This window comes from Cricetulus griseus, chromosome 2, assembly GCF_003668045.3.
Source record: "Cricetulus griseus strain 17A/GY chromosome 2, alternate assembly CriGri-PICRH-1.0, whole genome shotgun sequence".
NCBI classification, from domain to species: domain Eukaryota; kingdom Metazoa; phylum Chordata; class Mammalia; order Rodentia; family Cricetidae; genus Cricetulus; species Cricetulus griseus.
The window spans coordinates 241,441,456-241,459,148 of record NC_048595.1 but is presented as its reverse complement, the minus strand read 5'-3'; the positions used below and the strand labels follow the sequence as shown (position 1 = coordinate 241,459,148).

At 38.6% G+C, this 17,693-nt stretch overlaps 1 long non-coding RNA gene across 11 annotated transcripts in view; it reads left to right on the top strand.

The window, feature by feature from the left end:
* The window catches only part of LOC103162901, a 323,538-nt gene that overhangs the window by 196,090 nt on the left and 109,755 nt on the right, over positions 1-17,693 (top strand). For 10 of the 11 annotated variants that reach the window (XR_003482822.2, XR_004768415.1, XR_003482824.2 and 7 more), the window contains one exon: positions 1,077-1,246. This is a non-coding gene — a long non-coding RNA (uncharacterized LOC103162901). Of the gene's footprint in view, positions 1-1,076; positions 1,247-4,780; positions 4,871-17,693 lie in introns of all 11 variants that reach the window. The other variant, XR_004768412.1, reaches the window with a different exon arrangement.

The window sequence follows — 17,693 nt, the reverse complement described above, 5'->3', positions numbered from 1 at the left end:
ACAAAACAAAGCCTTTAACTGGGCTTACATTTCTCAGAGTGCTGGAATCCATGATGGCATGGTGACAGGAACAGCTGACAGCTCACATCTGGGACTATAAGTACAAGGCAGATAGCACCCTGGGAATGACAGTCTTCTGAAACCTCAAAGCCTATTCCAGGGACACTCTTCCTCCAGCAAGGCTACACCTCCTAATCTCCTCAATCAGTTAACAACTGTTGCAGATTGAAGGAGCACCTCCTGCAAAGCACCACAGGCAGGTATATGCTAACACTAGAAAAGGGAGATAAAAAGAAACCCAGGCAGCCTATCTTTTGCAAATGGTGGCAGAAACAGAATCCTGATGCTGGGCTAGTGGCCAAATACTCGTTTAGTATATATTTATGTACACCTTTTATCTTCATTTCAGAATCATAAGATTGAAGATAATAACTGAAAGTGTTCAGCGAATTCTTCCTTATATGGCTTACTGGTGATATTTACCCAGGATTCATCATTCCTTAGTCTCTTGTTAATATTGACCAAAAACCAGGTTGCATATGTGGAAAAATGCACCAGGTTTCTGAAAATTCCCTCAGTCTTTCTCATTGAACTCATCCTCCACAGTGTCCATTCAAAACAGTGTTCTTAATGTCCCCAGACATAAACAAGAGGGCCAGAGAACTCTAAGACAAATGGAAAGATTATAACGGAAAGCAACCACCAAAAGGCTAGTATTTTCCAGACCCTGGATAAAGTATTACTTTCAAGCATTATGTTACTTTAGTAATGAGAAAAAATAAATGTATTTGACAGTCCTCCACTAAGGTTTTAATTGGGGCTCCTGAATGTCACTCTCATGGAATATTTTTCTTAGATATTTGGTCTACTCCTTGCAAAGTCCACATTGTTTTGCAGATGGCAAGATAAACCTGTTTTTGAAGGCAAGGGAGGACCCCTGAACTGATTCCTCCCACAGAGACCCAGTAGCTACTCTTCCCAAGCATTCTGTCCTGTGTGCCAGGATGTTTCTTCTTGGAACTTGCCTTTTTTTTTCTGGGGAGCATCTATTTACAGATGATCTATCTTCCCCACAGCAAACTGCACCAAAGCCATGTTTCTACCTATCAGTGGACTCTCTCTGGACTTGGCCTTGTCTGCTCTGCTAGCAGCTCACAGCTCTTCATGACAACTGAGAGCAGCTTGGACTGCTACACAACCATTCAAGAAGCGACACAGTTTTTCAAAACAAGGCAGTTCTATTAATGTAAGTTTATTTACAGTTATAATAAAATTAATTGATTTTTATGGTCTTGCATCACAAAAGTTAATATCCCTATCTCTACTGAGAACACTCAAATAGGATCCTTTATGTAAATTGTGTCAGTGGGAATCATCATTTATGTTGGAAACATTCCCATCTCCATTTCAGACAATGGGCCATGGGTTCACATGGTTGAAACAGCCTGTGCAATTGTACCTCTGTCATAACTTTTAACAAGCATCCTTTTTTAGACAGAAGGAAACTTTAATGTATCGACATGAACCTGAACTGTGCCCTTGAAACGTTTTAGAAAGATGTGCCTTTGAGAATTGAAATGAGGTGGAATCCACGATTAACTACTTAATATGTAAATTATCTTCTCTCCTGTACCACCTGTAATGACTGCTGACTGGTATTAATGAGGTGGCGGTAGGTAGGAAACAAGGGTGCCCTTTCAAAGCCATAGGTGGTAGCAGCACACTGATTTATGATCTAAGGCTTATCTTTCTCCATTATCTGCATCAGTTGACAAGCCTTCCTTCCCCCACCTGTCTGACTGTTGCTTCACATCTGACAGCTAAGCTTTTCTCCACACCCACAGTACCATTTGCTTCTGTGCAAAGACCTAATCTCAGCCCAGTGATCCAGAAGTTGCACTCAGTCATTCTGCACAATAAAGATAACAGCTCCTGGCCAGGGCCCTATCTGCAAGCTTTCTAACCCAGTCATAAACTGTAGACTGGGAGCTTCAGAATCCTTTTCATTCAGCCTTAGTCTGTGTACTTGTTCAGCAGCGATAATAAACCTCGAGTAGAGATGCTTCAATGGTCAAACAGAACAGCATGTGACTTTCAACAAAGCCGAGATTGCTGTGGGGTTTTATTCTTTAAAAAATTTACACCGAAGCTTCTTCATCATCCAGCATCAAGCACAACCTATGACAAACTCAGAAGTCATATTTAATCGAAATATCATTTAGAAAGTGCTCCAGGAGGAGGAGGGGTGTGGAGTGCGGAGTGAATCCAGGCTTGTGCTGCAGTTAGAAACATGCACATTTTTGCATCACCTTCAGAAGGGAATTTTCTAAAATCTAACCCAATATTTAGCCTCATCTGCACTGAATGTTCTATTAGTGCCTGGGGTCCAGCTTTGCTTTGGCTACCAGCACTTGGATTAAATGCAAATATAAGGTTCAGCTCCAAACATACCTCCCAGGCCTCTGTGATTACTTCAGCAGGTGTCCTTCGCTCCTTGGCAGAAGTTTGTTAAGCCATAGGTTTGGGCTCAGTTTTACCTTCCCTCCCCCACCTACTTTCACTCACATTCCAGAACCATCCTACATCTAGGACGACATTGTCAAGCGGTTCTATCTGGCCACTGGTAAATAAGCCTGAAATGAGGTCTTCTAGCCCAGAAACAAAGTGTTTTTCTATCAGAATGCATTTTAGGCAAATAATAGTATTTCATTAACTATGTAGCCCCCAAGAATTGCCAGTGCTCAGCCTGAAAACAGACTGCACTTTCTGACAGTTAGACTATCTTATTTTTTACTATTACATTTAGAATGTGTTCTAATGAATGTGAAGGCAGCTTCCACATGGCAAAACAAGACTAAGCTGGGAACTGCTGCCTCCTGTCCCAAGGCTGACTAGTCCAGATCTATGCCAGCAACTTCATGCTCTTTAACTGAGGGCCTCTCTCTTGCTATCAGAAACCTACAGGTGTAGAGAAGACCTAATTACCAAAACTTTACTTGGCTACTGGACTGACCATTTCTTTTGTCCAACAGAGAAAAAAATCAGCTAAGAACCAGGAAGAAATTAGGATAAACAAAAGATACTTGGGAGATGGTGGGGAGGGAGGGGGATAGGGAGGTGGAGAGAGAGAATCAGAGAAGCAGAGAGACAGAGAAACAGAGAGAGGCAGCTAAAGAAAGCCTATAGTCACCATCCCCCATTTTTTTCTAATTTTCCCCATTTGTTCGCTCATAGGAATGCTGGGAATGTTTGCTGATGGGTAATCTTCCATAGAGTCAATGTTATTCACAAAGGCAACTGTTGTGCCCAGACTCTGAATTCCCCAAACCACCCAGAGACCAGATCCAATGCAAAACGCAAAAGCAGAGTCTTTTTAATTAAGAGTTAACGTGGGTCCTCTGTCCATCCCACACAGCTAGTGGAGTAAGAGGGACCCCGAATGGCAGTGGGGCAGGACATATATTGGGCATAGAGCAATGGGAGTATTTGGGGTCCACTAGTTGCATAGCAACAATCTCAGGGTTGGTGCACCTCTGTCTGGGGGAATCTGTCCTGAGTTGATTGGTCAGCTGCAGCTGCAGAAAGGTTGTTATGTTTAGAGACCATCCCAGGGCAATTTTCTAGTCCTGCATTCCACTATTACCAGTCAAGCATATCCAGAGCCGGCCAGCTGACTTTTGATTGGTTCCTTGACAAATGGAGGCTATGTGGCAGTTGCTTCCTAGTAATTAGGGCAAGATAGGGCAAGGTGGGGAGGGGGCCTCAGTACATGCTTCTGAGTCAGGGGCCTATGTCTTTTCTACAGCCTGTCATGACTGCCGAAGCATGGGCTGTGTAAGGGTCTGGGCCTGTCAGGAGGCACACTTTCTGGTGTGGGGTGTGTGTCCATAGGAGGTGACTCTTTCATTAGGAGCAGAAGCAGATCTCATTACTTGGGTGTCCCATCCTTGCAGGACTTAGTGGTTTTGTTTTAACTATTACAAAATAAATAGCTCTGTTGAAGAAATATTTAGTGTTGGGAAATCTGAAGATTCTTGGGGTTTTCTAGGTGTGCCTTTTGTGAATCTACTGAGATAGAGCTCACGTGTGGTATCTCTTCTCGAAAGTATTGCTTTACCTGTGTGTGTTTGTGTGTGTGTGTGTGTGTGTGTGTGTGTGTGTGTGTGTGTGTGTGTGTGTGTGCATGTGTGTACCACAGCATGCTCATGCTATAGAATGAGCATAGAGGCCAGAGGATAACTTGTACGAGTGATTCTCTCCGTCTCCCATTGAAGAACTAGTGAGGGAACACAGGCCATTAGGATTGATAGCAAGTGCCCTTTTACCTGCTGAACCATCTTTACAGCCTTTGATGTCTATTTTTTAATATTCCTTTTAGTTCTTTAGATCATTATATAATTGCATCTTTTCCCCTTTTTCCTTCTTCCCTCCCCCTATCCCATATATCACTCCTTGCTCTTATTCCAACTCCATGGCCTCTCTTTTTATTACTTGTTCACATACACACACACTCACACACACACACATACCTACACACACACACTCATACACACATACCTACACACACACACACACACACACACACACACACACAGACACACAGACAGACACACACACACACACACACACACACACACACACACACACTATTTGGGATAGATTCATAGGGCTGTGATATTCATGGGTATAGATTACTGGGGATAGATACTTAGATTATAGTGTGAAGTTTCTTTGCTCATGCATTAGATAATTTTCCTGCCTTCCTCTCACACATCCACAGGCCAGGTGCAAGCTGTCTAGTACTTAAGGAGGATCCGGTCCAGCCATTTGACAATGAACTCCCTTCTATCTGTGCTGACTATATTTTGTGGTAAATGTTATCTTCAGTTTTATTATAGCTAAATCTATCTAGATAAGTATTGGCTTAATAGACTCTTGGAGCTCAATGTTCTATGTGTACATTGTAGAAATTTGCTACCCAAATATTCTTTTGAATTCTTATCACTTTGGTTTTTCCATCTCTTCCTCCTCTTTTCATCTCAATCTTCCCAGAAGTTCTACAGCAGGAATGAGATAAATGTGTATCCATTTAGGAGAGGGAGAGAGTACATTACAGTGTAGTCTGCAAAAGTAGCTGACTGGAACAAAGGGGAAACTTTATATTTCAGGTATGGTTAAAGTCAAAACACTAGATCATTTCCTTATTTTTTTTCAAAGTGAAGCTGTTCACAGCTTTGTATTATTTGCTGTTTTGGTTATTACTTATTTTGGCAAATTTCTATTAAGAAATCAAATTAATATTGAGGTAAAAAACATTCCAAATATAGTAGTCATTTTTTGTACTGCTTGTTCTCAGGATCATTTATCGTTTGGGCCTCTCCTTGCATATGAATAATAAAATCACTAAGCAGACCCAGAATTAAGATAAGATAGAGCTGTCTGTGGAAACCAAGGCACAACAAAGTAGGCCATTCAAGAGATGCTGGCTGCTGAAGGGTCAGGACATGAATCCTGTGCTGGTTTCAATGCTTGCTTGTGAGATCTTCTCTGTATTGTTTCTCAAGTGCTATGAATTCAACGTGTGTGTTTTAAAATGGTTCAAAAGCACACAGAGAGAGGCTTTGTGACCATGTAGTGTCTGGGCTCCCCATTCATGTAAGATCAGATCCCACTGGCCTGGGGGCAATGCCTGGGCTTCCCATTCATGTAAGATCAGATCCCACTAGCCTGGAATAGGTGTCAGGAGACAGGAGACTTTTTTTCTTTTCTTTCACAATAGTTTTCATTAATGCTGAGGGTCATGGTCTGTGGACAGTGTTTGAGAAACAGTAGTTTATGGTCAAGTGAGAAAATATAGTGAAGCTATGAAGAGCAAAGGCCCAGGAACTGGATAGCTTAAGCTGCGTTCTGTTCACTCTGGCTGTGGGCAAGGTGTTTAAACTAAGGATTCTAACTTCTACAGTGTGGGCTTTTGATGATCATTAAGCTTCTTAAAACCTTTCAATGGTAAATAAATGGTGGGTGCATAGTCACTTCTTAGTTTCCGTTGGTTCTCAGTGCAGCTTAGTAACTCATCATTAGTTCAAGTGTGTCCGCAGACACCACAAACAGATCAGAAACCTGTCTCCCTTGCTCAGTAAAGAATGACCTGTCCTTTGTTTCTAAAATCTGTTAGTTTCCCTTTTCATTTTAACTTTACAATCATTTTCCAAATCTTCAACTGTAGTTCTTGGGCTCCTGCCTTCCTCCCTCCATTTGAAAGAACAGTAATCTATTTTTCTGTCATCTGTATTCCCCACTGAGGAGACCTGATTGTAGAGCATTAAATTGGGTCAGTTGAGGGAAAGGAAAGGAGTGTGGGGAAAGATAAAAGGCTTTTACTGAAATCTGAGATTAAATTCTCACCGGTTTGTGGTTTTGTGGAAGTGTCACCCAGCCCTTTGTTCTCTGCGTTTTCTTCAGCACTAATGTGTTTAAGTGACATAAAGGTGATGTTATTTCTCTCTTCTTGGCATAGTTGTCGTTCTTTCTCTTCTTTCCAATGATGACAGACAAGCGCCTCAGAGAATATTCAGAAGCCTTTGTAGTAGAAGAGAACTGAAAATGAACCAATACCTCTTGTTAAAAGAAATAGTGACTGAATAGCATGGGGAGAGTGAGGAGTTCACCTTTAGATGTTCTAATACTTGATTTATTAACCAGGGAAAGTAAATGCTCTAATTTATATCTAGAAATTTAGTGCCTCAGTCTGGTGCAGGAATAAAATTCAAAACGGGACTGGAAAACAATGTGTTCTGCGTGGTGAATCCATTTCACAGTGCAGTTGTGTCCCCTGGGTCCTTGGCCATGCATGTCTGCTCCCCTGATTTGAAGACTATGATGATGAAAGGGCGGTGGGATAGATAGTTATTGTCTTGTCAGAGCAGTCTGGATCTGCCCAGGAGATTCTTTCCACTCCAAGATGGGCCCCATCATAGCTGCTTTTTAGTTTGTCTTCAGGATAACATTCTTTGCCCTTCCATGGAGTCAGCATTCTACCTTGTGGGAGACCATGTCTTTGTCACCACGGTACACACCAAGTTAACTGACCCATACACTTCCAGGGATGCCCCTGTCTCACATGTCACTCGAGGAGAAGTTGGATTGCAGAGGCTACCATATCTGGGTTTCTGTGCATTGTAGGCATGTGAACCATCTCCACAGTCATAACTTTCAATGTTAAAAGAAATTTATACTGAAAACAAATGCTGAATCCATCTGCTATATCTCATTAGTCGATGTTAACCCTTGTTTCTATCAACCAAAAAATAAAGTCTTAAAATTTGCCAATCAGATACATCCTAAGTTTTGTTTGAGTTCTTTATGTATTCTGGTTACTAATCCTCAGTTGTGCGTGTAGCTGTCAAATACTTTCTTCCGTTTTGTAAGCTTACCCTTTACTCCATTAACTCCTTTGCTGTACAGAAGTTTTTTAGTTTTATGAAGTCTCATTTGTCAATTGTTGATTTTATTGCATGAGTTACTCAAGTCCTATTTACAGAGTCTATTCCTATGCCTTTATGCTGTAACATTCTTCCTACTTTCTTTTAGCAGTTACAGGTTTGACAAGGCAGATTTTGGTCCATATGGAGTTCATTTTTGTGCAAGGTTAGGGAAAAGGGTAGATTAAAATGAACATGCAAAAGCATATAAGCTACATACTAATGCTTATGCTGATTTAAAACATATAGAAAGTTTCAGCATAGTCCAACACTGGAACTTTAAAAGTATTTTGTCTTTTCTTTCCTTTTTATTGAGGTATAATTCACAAATAACAAGATTAATAAAGCAAGCTCAGTGACAAAGAATAAATAGTTTCCTTTTTAACCTTTTCATTTCTGTTATTTTCTTGAAACTTAACCTGAGTGTTGGGGTTGTGTTTTATTTCCATTGGACTGATTTGTGCGAAGGGGTGGATGTTTGTTGCCTATCCTGAAGCAGAGTATGTCCCATTTCTTCCTCCTCTCCAGGCTGCTCAACTCTGCACTTTCCCCTCCTAGGACTTTACATCAATGTACCATGGGGCAAGGCCTTGTGAACAGGTGTCAAAGAAATTCAGAAAAGCACAGGGGTATACTTGGAAAACCTATATTCCACTAAGGTGGAAAATTTCAAAGAAATAGATAAAGTCTTAGATACACAACACACCTAAGTTAAGCCAGAATGAGATTGGTAATTTAAACAGTATATAACAAGCACAGAGGTCGAGGCAGCAAATGAAACAATTCTGCCACCTGAAAAGAATTCCATGTCCGGATGGTGCCAGCTGAATTCACCAGCTCTTCAATGAAGAGCTACAACCAGTGCTCCTCAGATTAATTTATTAAATAGAAAAAGAAGGAACACTTCTAAACTCTTGATTTAAATACATACATATACATATTAAATATATATCTTTATAATAATATATTACTATTAATACATACATAAACTAAAACACTTATATGAATTTTTATCATGTAAGTCTTTCACTTGCTTGGTTAGAGTTTAAGATGTTTTATATTATTGTGAAAGGTGTTGTCTCCCTGACTTCTTTCTCAGTCCATTTGCCATCTGTATCTAGTAGGGCTACTGATTTTTTGTGAGTTAATCTTGTATCCAGACACTTTGCTGAAAGTGCTTATCAGCTATAGGAGTTCCCAGGTGGAATCACTTTTTTGAGTCACTTATGTATATTATCATAGTATCTGCATGTAGGATATTTTGACTTTTTCCTTTCCAATTTGTGTCCTCTTGTTTGCTTCAGTTGTCTCATTGCTCTAGCTAGAACTTCAAGTACTATATTGTGTAGATATGGAGAGAGGGGAGAAACTTGTATTGTTCCTGATTTTAGTGGAATTGTTTTTGAGTTTCTCCGTTTAATTTGATGTTAGTTACAGGCTTGGTGTAAATTGCTATTATTATGTTTATGGATGTCCATGTATTCCTAATCTCTTTCTATAAACACAATGTAGCTCCAATATTAAAGCCAGATGAACATACAGCAGAAAACATAACTGCATCATAGCTTTCTTCTCCATCATCTGGCTTTTACAACCTTTCTCCTCCCTCTTCTGCAATGTTCCCTGAATCTGGGAGGAGGAAGGTTTTTATATAGATGTCCCATTTAGGCCTGAGCATGCCACAGTCTCTTGTTCTGTATACTTTAACCAGTTTGACTTTGTAGGTTACTGTGCTTGCTTCCACTTACTGTAAAAAGCTAATTTCCCCCAAGTGTGCATTGTAAGACTGTAAACTACAAGTGTGTCATTTTGTATATATATTTTCAACATGGATGAAAGTGAAGATGATCATGTTAAACAAAGTAAGCCAGATTCAAACAAAAAATATATTTTCTTTTGTTTGTGGAATCTAGTTTTAAACACACACACACACACACACACACACACACACACACACACACACACACACACACGACATTAAAGCCTAAGAGGGGATATTTGGGGAAAGGAAGATGACCAGTAAAGGAGGAAAAGGACCATAGTTGTAATGGGGAAGAAGACAGCAAAGTACATTCCGTAGATGCATGAAAATGTCATAATGGAAGCCATGTACAGTGATTATGTACTAGTAATAAATTTTCTAAACTCTATATGGTTACTACAATATGGGTTTTCCATGATGACTGGTAGTAGCTATCATCTTTTAGCATACTTATTGTCTATTTAATATCTTTTTCAGGGAAGGGTCTTTTAATATTTTTGTTCAATTTTAGAAAATAGGTTATTTGGTTTGTTGTTACTTTTTGTATATTATAGATATTAAAACTATATTAGATACATGAGTTACAAATAGTTCCCTCCCTTCCACATGTTGTCTTCTCAATTATTTATTTTGTTGTGTAGAAGCTTTTAATATTTGATGGAATTGATTTGCCTATTTTTTGTTCTTTTTTTCATATAAAAATGTATTGCCCGATACAATGCTATGAAGGTTTTGCAGGCTTCTTTTTATAAGTTTTACAGTAATGGGTTTATGTCCTTAGTCTGTCATTGAATTAAGACGATATAATATCCAACTTAATTTGGCTGAGGGTTGTTTGACCCTATGCAGGAGGGCTAATTTTCTCCTGTCGCGGTTGTCTACATTTCTATCTATACTGTCCCATATGGTTTTGGTTACTATAGGTGTTATACACTGTGTATTTTTTATCTCTCAAGGCCATGCACTAAAGCACTTATCCCTGGTGTGAATGTTAGAGGAAAGACCTGTTTAATAGTAGGATGAGTATCAGGGATGTCACACTAACCAGACATGGGTGGCACTCCTGTAAAAGGAATGGTGTTGCTTTCCAGATGTTAATAATGAATAAATCATGAAAATACATTGGGACGTCATGGCTGCCTGTAGGAAAGGAAAAGGACTTTGAGCAGGACATGAGTGGCTGGCACCAAGATCTTAGGTGTCACAAACTCTAGAACTGTGACAAAGCCAGGGTTTATCTTTTGATACAACCTATTTTGTGGTATTTTGTTCTATCAGTTCGTACAGTCTACAGCAATGTTTGGAAGACAGGAAAAGTAGGGCCTCTAACTTTATCTGTCTTAAAACTGCTTTGCAACTGAAGGTCCTTTGAGATTACAGAGGAATATTAGTATGGTTCTCATACTTCAGGACGAAACCATGTCTCTGGTATGTTGTAGAATCAGTACTGAATCTGTAACTCTCTGGGTAGGCTGGGCTTGTCAACAGTATTAAGTCTTTCAATCTATGAACTTAGGATCCCATGCCATTCAGTAATGTCTGCTTCAATTGAGTTCAGAAATACTTTATAGCTTTCAGGGTACAAGCCTGTTACATTATTGTTAATTCTTCAGCTTCTTTTCTTTTTGAAGCTATTATAATGGGGCTGTTTTCTGATTTCTTTTGATTTTTTTTTATTTTCAACTTTTAAAATACAATTGGATTTTGTATGCTAATGCTCTGTCTTACAATGTTGCTGAATCACTTGTTAGTGATTATAGTATGTATGAAACCTTGAAGTTCTTCTATGTATGAGACCATGCTATCTGTGAACAGACAGCATTTTGACTTAATCTCTTCAGTGTGAACATGGAAATTCTTTTTCTTGATAAGTGTCTCATAAACATCATTCAGCACAATATTGGTTTGAAATGGCAGTCATGGGAATCTTTGCATTGTTTATAATCTAAGTATCTCAGGCCATTATCATTCTGCCTTTATTTCCTCCTGTTTCTGAGTGTTTCACTAGCAAAGCTACAACACTGTTACTTTTGAAGATGAAGGAAGGACTCCTAAGTGAAGGATGTAGGAGGTTCCTAGAACAGTGAAGGCAGTGAGAGGATTTCACCTGAGATTTTCAAGAATGTGGCCAGGCCTTGGCCAAAATAAAAATGGAAATCTAGTGAGACTGTGATGAACTTCTAAGTCATAGCACTGTGTGGTGATAACTTGTGGTGTTAACAAATTCTGGTGTAAATTGTTGTAAAAGTAAAGAAAATGAATATATTTTTGTTTGTCTCCATATTGATAGTTTTTCTCCAAATGACCAGACTTGGATAAAATGGAATCACAGTTCACACTTCTTGACAGTTTGCAGAGCCCCATGTATTCCCACCTACCGCTCCCACTTGGCCAAGAAGTATTTAATACTGTCTCCTAAAACTTTTTACTAAGCTCCAGGGAAGTGAGGTGAATGAAAAACTAATTCCCTAATATACATTAATTCCATAATATACATCTGTTAAGTTTGGTGGCTTCCTCAAGGTAATACAATAACTTTTTCAATTCAAATTCAGGACTGTTTCCAATAAGAAAATCTTAGAAAAACAGCAGATTTATTTGATTGGCTATCAGTTTTGATGTAATTTAAAATCCCACTATCACTTTCTATTTGTAACATAACTGTGGATATGTCACTGTGATTTTAATGTCTATGTTTCCTGCAAAATGAAAAACAAATGAATAACTAGATGATGAAAGGGTGAGTGAAACATGGACAAGCACCCCTACAAGTCCTGGGAAAAGTTTATAAACAAATGCTAAGATAGCATCTATTATTCTAGAGACAGGATCATCTGGTCTAACGATACATTGATTGTAATGGACATGATATTTAGCAAATAACCGTTAATAGGCAGTGGTGTCAGAGCTGTTGAGTACACAGAACAGTTATAGTAGCAGACAGTCTCTGGCTATACAGAGTGCTGACCTCAAGTATCATCTGCTCGTTATCCTATTTGCTGAAAAGTTATTCTCCTTGCTACAATTGCACAGATGTTTCACAGATGTCTTTAAGGATATATTTTATAGCTTGTTATTAAGCTAACTTCTGTGCACGATGGGATTTTACCATAGCATATTAATGGGAACATTATAGAATTGTAAATAAATATGTTTGTGACAGTCAAGATGAAGAACAGAACTATGAAAATGGTTTAAAATCTAATTAACATTTTAACAATAAAATGCTTGCTGCCTTGATACCACAAGTCTCAGTTAGTAGATAAAATGAAGAATTCCCAAGTGGGTTGAAGAGTGAATGAAACTCTGTCATTAATATTTAATGGGATATGCCAGATTTTACCACCACTTGAAAGGAAGCAAATAGGGGTTACCATACGAATAACCTTGATTGGAAAATGGGCAAAATGCAACACAAACTGTTCTTCAGACAGTCTTGCAAGTATTAGTGAGATGTTCAGCTATTGTTTCTAGATAACCTCCTGACAGCAGAGGAAAAATGACAGTGTGTTTATGTAGGAGTAGCCACGTATGCCTAATACAATCGGAAAATTACAAGAATGGCATAGAAATTCTGCAGGTAAATATATTCTTATTGCCTTATAGCAGAATTACTCCTTGAAAAATCCGCAAATGCTCATGCTATTTATAGCTTTAACAAAGCATCCAGTCCCACTATGTAAAGATATGATGGCCTCAGTGATACTCTTACTATTTGAATTTAATATGCTATTTTGCATTTTAGTGAAAGGGCTCTTTTGTGTCTTGGCTCTAGCATATTTAAACATTGCATTTTGGTGACCTGATCTTGCACAAATTAGAATAGTTTTTTTTTAAATAATTTTCCATTGTTGTTACAAAAAGATACTTTAATCCCTGAAAAATATCACTCACACATACTCGTCTTTATTCCACATCAAGAACACAAACAGAAAGCTGCAAGGAGATTACACTTATTACATGGACTCTTTAAGTACAAGGAGGCAGCGCTGTAGATTTCCTTGCCCATTGAAATAGGGAGAGCTGTAACATGGGGTTTCAAAGGATTTTAAGATATCATTATTTGTTGAAGTGCAATAAAAAGGAAACAGTTGTAGGTATGTAAATGTAAAAATTACAATATCAGTCTGAGAATGTAGAGAAAAGTCGTGCATAATTTTTTATTATTTAAAACGATTTGGCAATATTTAAATCGAAAAACAAATACCCAGTATTTTAATCACCCAAGTATAAAATCAGTGAAAATGCTCAAACTGCACTTTATAGCCAGTTAGCACAGAAGGAAATCAGAAATGGCAGGAGAAGAAGAGACAAAGAAGGGGAGCGCTAAGAAAGATAAACAAGTGCACTGAGATTTGTCTCAGAAGAGATGGCATGTAGAAGAAGGGTAAATGAGGAAGGACGGAGATGCCCGTCTGCTGAAAATGCTCTCAGATTCCTATTCTTCTGAGATAAAAACAAAATGAAGCAACAGCAAAAAACAGACTTAAAAGAAGAGATCCAGAGAAAGAAGTGGCCCTGTCTGTTGTCACCCCAGTCCTTTGTGTCTCATGTCATGACATCAGGCCTTGGTTCTTATGGTTTATAGCTGTGCCTTCAGCCCTCTTCAGTGTTCTATAAACCCTAACTCACTTCTTAATCTCTGAAATTCAACGCTCCTAACCACAAAGAGTTGAAATACCCAAGGAAGAAACTATAAAGAGAAACTGACAAACCCACAAACACAGGAGGAGTTTTAATGTACCCTTCTTTGAAACTGGAAACAAACAGACAGACCTGAAGAATCTGAGATTTGAATAAACCACAGGAAGCATATTTTAATAAATATGGATAGAAGCTTGCATCCACCACAGACAATGAACATTATTTAAGATACACACAAGTTAGTTTCAAAATTGTTCTTGTGCAGGGCTACAGTGGAAATATCAATAAATTAAAATATTTGAGAAACCCAGGAATTGGAAATTTCCTCTTCCCCATTATGCAGGATGATTGGTTTTGACATCATGATTATAAACAATTAAATGGAAAATTAATTAGAAATCAGGAGGTATTGATAAGTCAGCAATTTCAATTATTATATACAAGGCTTTAGAGGACATAGTTAAGATAGATCTCAAAGAATAGCACTAGTTTATATATCCATATGATGACAATATGATTATTTAAGATACAATTTAGTTATTAATTTAAAGTATGTATGAAACATACAATGAAACAACAATGAAAATTAGGAAATGAGAGAGAAGGAAATTAAGGAATTTGGAAAAATTAATGAAGTAGGAAAAAGTTTCTCAAAAAATATCATTAATAAAATTGAAGCTAACTGAAAAATTAATGATGACATAGTCAAACATCTTCCCAATATAATTAAATGAGTAACTAATACAGGTTCAAGTAAACAGGTTTTCTGCTGAATGAGATAGATGTAAGTTCAAATATAAGTTATAATTAGATGATTTTCCACAATCACAAGAACTTCCAATAATCCTCACTTCCATAGAATTTTTAACTCAAAAAATGTAAAAATATTCAAGATTATAAAGTATAGTGACTCAAGGTAAAATTGAAAACAAGGTAGAAATACTACAGTTGTTGAAAACTCCTGGCCATGTATCCAACCACCCACATGATTTTTATGAAGGCTTGTTCATTGTTACATTATTATCAGTATTTATTATTTAGCTATATAAGTATAGAAAAATCTTAGGCAAACTTCTCATAATATGCACAAGGGAAATTTTCCAAACAATATGGCTGTGGCCATCTCATTGGTTAACTTACAGAAAAGAAGGTAAGACTCTATTGCTGAGTCACACTCTTCAGACACAGGCATTTGGAGCATCAAGGAGCTGAACTGGCACTGGCATGGAAGCCTCCATACTAAGGACTAACTCTCACAGCAATGGATGGAGCCATGGAAACTGACAAGGGAGGAAGGCAGTCAATAATTCTTATCCAGCTATAATGCCTTTGAACTAGCAAACATGGCCACAGCTAAACACTGAACTGAACTGAAACTCAGTTGCAGAGAGGGAGGAGTGATGAGCAAAGGGGTCAAGAACAGGCTGGTGAAACCCACAGAAATAGCTGACCCGAGCAAGTGGTTGCTCATGGACCCCAGACTGATAGCTGGGAAACCAGCATAGGACTGACCCAGAACCAACCCCCCTCCCCCACACACATAGATGTAAGTTTGGAAGTCTGGTTATTCTATGGGGCCTCTAGTAGTGGATCAGTATTTATCCTTAGCATACAAATGGAATTTAGGATCCCATTCCACATAGAGGGCTACTCTCTCAGCCTAGACACACAGGGGAGGGTCTAGGCCCTGTTCCAAATGATATGGCAGACTTTGAAGATCCCCCTGGAAGGCCTCACCCTCTCTGGGGAGCAGAAAGGGTATGGGATAGGTAGGGTGCAATTGGGGGCATGGGAGAAGGGAAGGGAGAGGGAACTGGGATTGACATGTAAAAAAAGCTTGTTTTTAATTTAAATAAAAAATAGAAAAAATAAAAAAATAGAAAAAAAATACTAAAGGTATAATAATGACACTTATCCTGGGGGTAACCAACAGCCATCTACTTGACCAAAGGCTCACTCAAAAGGAGGGAATTCATGCCTGGCACTCTAAACCTAATCCACTCCCTGTGGCTGATGAGGCCATGAAACCTAGAGGAGAACCTACCACTGCCACTTTCCTAGCATAATTTCTCATTGCATTCTAAATGTACCCTTATACCCAGAGATAATGTGCAGCTCCCACCTCTTCATCAGAGAAGTTTTACTTTTTCTTGTCCCCCTTTATTTCTTCAGTAGGAGACCACTATAGAAAGCCACAGTTAGTAAAAATACAGAGAAGTGACTGTGGGGTGCCCATCCCTAGTTGGTAGGTACATCTATAACAGATCCTACATATTATAGTGACATATTATTCATGATTTATTAAAGCTTGCCTGAGGATTCAGAAGACAAAGTTAGCCTCAAGCCATTGAAGCCAGGCACACACCTTTAATCCCAGCAGCCAGAAGCTAGGAGGTGATGGTACCCACCTTTAATCCTAGGAATCAGGATTAAGAGGTAGATGAATTTTTCTGCATTCAAGGCCATCCAGGGATACATGAGATTGAATCAGTCTAAAACCGTAATGGAGCTCACATCTTTAATCCCAGAATTAGGGAAGTATATAAGACAAGAGCAAAGTCAGTATCAGGTGTTGGTTCTCCAACCACACTGAAGATAGGAAGGTTCAGTATTAAGGATTCATTCTCCAGCCACCTTGAGGATAGGAAGATATTGAAGTCTCAGGATTCTCCAGTCACACTGAGGAGAGGCAGTAAGTCAGCCCATTCATCATCAGGTGGTAGAAAGAGCTAGTGGCCAGCTACTTTGCTTATCTGACCTTCAGTTTGAAGTTTGAACCCTAATATCAGTCTCTGGATCTTTTATTTTTCCTGTTATACTGCCTAAGGCTCACGGGGAGTAGAGAGATAATAAGGGTCAGGTTATCAGAATTGGAGGCTTGCTGAGAGACAATGTCTTCTCAAAACAAAGGCAGGTGAGAGGCAAGGGAGGGCAAATATGATTAAAATACAATATATGAAAATTTCAAAAAATAAAAATATCATATTAAAAAGCTACTAAATTCATTATGTTAATGTCATGTATGCACTGTAATTTAAAGAGAGGATAACAGGTAAGAAACAATATGATACCATTCACAATTAAATTTTAGCATGAAGAGTTGAGTAATATATCAAGAACAACTGTTTCATGGTTACATAGGTTTTATTTCTGGAATGTAAAATCACTAAAATTCCTAAAGGAACATCCAGTTAAAAAAATGTATACAATGATTTCTTCCCACTAGCTCTAAAAATCATGTATTAAAATACCAGTGACAGGGAAATTAAAAACACAGAACGATGTTGCCAAGGCTGACAAGAGAGAAGCAACAAGGAAAACATCAGCGAAACTTTCAAAATTGAGAGTGATTGAATGCTCCATGACCTCTAGAAGACAGCCGGAAGCAAAACTTGTGTGGATGAGAGAAACAGGCTAAGCCAAGTGGGTGAGCTTTTAAAATCCAAAAACTGCTTTATACCCCTCCTCCAAGTTTACCCAGGAGATAACTATTTCACCTTCCTGGGGCCCTCCATGTGTGTCCATCTTATGGTCCCTCTTTTTATGTAGCTTCTCTGGGGTTGTGGATTATTAGCCTGGTTATCCCTTGCTTTACGTCTAATATCCACTTATGAGTGAGTACATACCATGGATTTTTTTTTGTGACTGGGTCACCTCACTCAGGATGGGTTTTTCTAGTTCCATCCATTTGTCTGCCAATTTCAAGACGTCATTTTTTTTTTTTCCTGCTGAGTAGTACTCTATTGTGTAGATGTACCACATTTACTTATCCGTTCCTTTTGGCACAATCATACTACAAGGCTATT